Here is a 3,341-nt window from a genome sequence, read left to right on the forward strand (position 1 = left end):
GTTTAGTTACCAAAATCAAAAAGTCCCCTATTGTCAGGTCGTAGCCTGGTTTTATACCTAACTTGGCGTGACAGACTTATATCTTTATTGTTACTTCACTATAATTAAAGCAGATAAGATAAGAGCAAGATTAACGTTAGATAAAAGATATAAACTTCTATTGAAACTTATTACGAGTCGCGCGCCCGAGCCCGCGACTCTGATCGAATAAATTTTCATTTTTATTAATGTTAAATTTTACTGGTCTGAACATGCCTTCATTTTTCACAAAAAATAAATAAATAAATAAATAAATAAATAAATAATAAAAATTATGAAATACAATTTTTTCGTTAATACATTGCTTAAAACACTCGTTAATACATTGCTTATACATAGTTAAGATAAAGTCCTTTAATGCTTTTGTTTTATTCTTGATGAAAATGTTAAAGCTTGGTTAAATTTGATTAGAATATTATCATGTACCTTGTATTATAGTAAACACTCTATCAATTACAGTGTATAAATATGAGTCGGTGAAATAGGTTAAAATTCGGTAAAAAAGGGAGATCTGTGTAGTGAATCGTTAATTAGTACTGATAGTCTTCTAAAATTCCACACATGAAATATGCATATTTGTTTAAGTTTTAATTATTCAAATGTATATAGCCATGACATGTTGCATGGCAGTTTAAGATTTAACTTTAATGTATCTACAATTAAGTTAATGTATATAGGCATGGCATGTTGCATGCCAATTATGGCAGTTCATTTGAAATGTAAATTATGATAGAGTATTAAAGAAGCGACAGAGCCATGGGGAGGGGGCATAACCGGAGAGAGATATAGACTGAGAGAGTAAGAGACATAGTTATAGATACCACAGAGCTAGAGATCATGTAGCAGAAAACTATACCTGCCTGTCTCAGTTGTCTTACTGGTGAAAAAGAAATCAAAGAACGTGAATAAGCACAGACTGGCTGCTGGTTTCCTTGATGAAGGTCAAAAATAAAGTGAAAGGAAGCCCTGTCACTCACAGGCACATGTACAGAAGCGTTCTGATTCACAGAAATCTCAGAAAATGAATAAAGAAAACCAAGAACCTTCAATAGTTTTACTTAGATAAATACTGATCAAAGGCACTGAGGTCAAACAAGTAAAAGAAAATCAATATTGAAAGTCAACTCTGCAGGAAAAGAAATACTGACAACCCATATATCTAAGATGCTGACGGCATGGAACATATTCAGTAATGAATAAATTATAACCTAGTGTAAAGGCATGGTCTCTGTTACATATTCAGATATATACTCAAAAGCTTCAAGCTGGTGGAATATATTGACGTCTATGATCTGCACCTGTATATACAATTTTGAAAGTAGTGATAGTGTCTTGCAAAAAAGATGAAGACATGCAACCACCCGTATCATTCTTTCGCAGTTTCATCGCATGCTCAATACTAACTAGAGCCAATTAGACAATGAAGCCATTTTTGCTCATCGTTAACTCATATATGTTTTCTACAACGTGTGTGTAGAATCCCAAAAAGCACCAGGATTTTTTACGAGTGCAAATTTTCTCATTGCCGTTTTATTTTTCAACTGTTTGAGTTTGAAATCTGAAATTGGATAAACTTCATCGGTGGACACAGTAGACGTGCTTAAAAGGACAACAACTGTTCATTTTGGCCAAAGAAATTAATTTTCCTGGAGTAAACGACGATTTTCTCATACTTACCAATGTTTAATGAATCCATTTCAACATTGAAAGTTAGTCCATGTTCTTTTTTTCTAAAATTTTTGTAATTTTGTCTTTTTTCGCCTTAATTTTTGTGTCATTTTTCCAAGGTGGTTAGATATGGTGATTGGTCTTTTTATGCTAGTGGGGAGAGACAAGTCCAAATTCATCTACTAGCAGCCAAAGCACGTGCTTAAGACACCGCGGCTAAGTGGACAACAAACTGTCAAGGGTTAATATATTTATAAAAGGGAAATTTCAGATGGAAATTGAGAACAAGATAGAAAAGTAGAATAGTTTATGAAAAGTTCATAGCAATTTTTTATGTTTAAGGGGATCAGTATATTCTCGAAGAGACCAATAGCCATCCCGACCCAGGGGAGAAGTCATAATTAGGTTAGACACAATTCACTCGCTCCCAAGAAATATTGGCCAAACGTTAATCGGAGTTGGTCTTTATCTTTATTTTATATGCCTGAATGGAAAATACTTCGATATGAATCCAGATGTGTATCAATTATGCAGCACTTGCATCTACCACGATGTCATCTTTGCCCTTGGAATTTTTATCAGCCGAGAAATACTGAAATCGTAACATTTCACTGATATGGGTTTACCGAAAACAAGAAACTAAAAGGTGGAAATTTGTGCTAGCACTGGGCATTTTGACAGACTGTTACGAAAGTATTCTTAATATTATTAGTATGGTTATCATTTTACATAGCATACTAGCTTCCTTCTCTACTGAATACGACGATAAGGCAAAAGAAAGAGGAAGCACACCACAGCTGTCATTCTCCTTCATCCTTAAAAACGGGGTTTAGATTTAAATCGTGTACACATTTAGGCGTTTTTTCATAATATTTACAATTCATAGTAAAAAATGGAATAGTTTAAATAACACTGGTAGCACATCGTCATTATCACTATGGACAAAAAAATTCACTTTATTCCCTTCAAGTCTTAACCTGGACCGTTCACGTTATTTTCAGCCTTGAAGTGAACACATTTTACTCAACCATGCTACTCTATATACTGGATCTGACATTCTTAGACCCCATTCCCATAGATTTTACATCGATCTATCCCTGTGGGGATGTGGGGAGTCTCACTAGATTACTGTCAGCTTGGCTGGCTTAAGCGTCTGTCCCGCCTACTAAAAGCTGTAAGGGGGTAATTAACTATGGTGCGCGCTCGGCTGACTGCAATTTAGCGTGAACCCCCAGGGAGTTAGGTCGATCTAAATCTAAATCTCTGGGAATGCACCCTTAGGTGTGCAGATACAGGGTTTGCGGTCAACAGTTTCAAAGGGTGGGTCATTTTATCTGGACATGTATCTTATTACCACGAAACCTACGTGTGCTTCAGCGATGGCATCCCCTGCGAAAATTAGTCTCATTTAACGTTCACTTACGGTTCTCAAACTATTCTAAAACATTTGGTGTTTTTTAACAGTTCTGATGTTGATCTGTAATGAATGTAACAGCTCGAGAATTTTTTTTGGGGAGTCCTTCAGAATGTCCTAGAACAGATTAAGAACATTTTTCATTAAAAGAGAAAAACAGTTTGTTCTAGGACAGATTGAGAACCGTAAATGAGCGTTAAATGAGACAAAATTTTGCAGG

The sequence above is a fragment of the Lingula anatina genome, chromosome 5 (genome assembly GCF_051362555.1).
Source record: "Lingula anatina isolate TDL-2025a chromosome 5, LinAna3.0, whole genome shotgun sequence".
NCBI lineage: Eukaryota > Metazoa > Brachiopoda > Lingulata > Lingulida > Lingulidae > Lingula > Lingula anatina.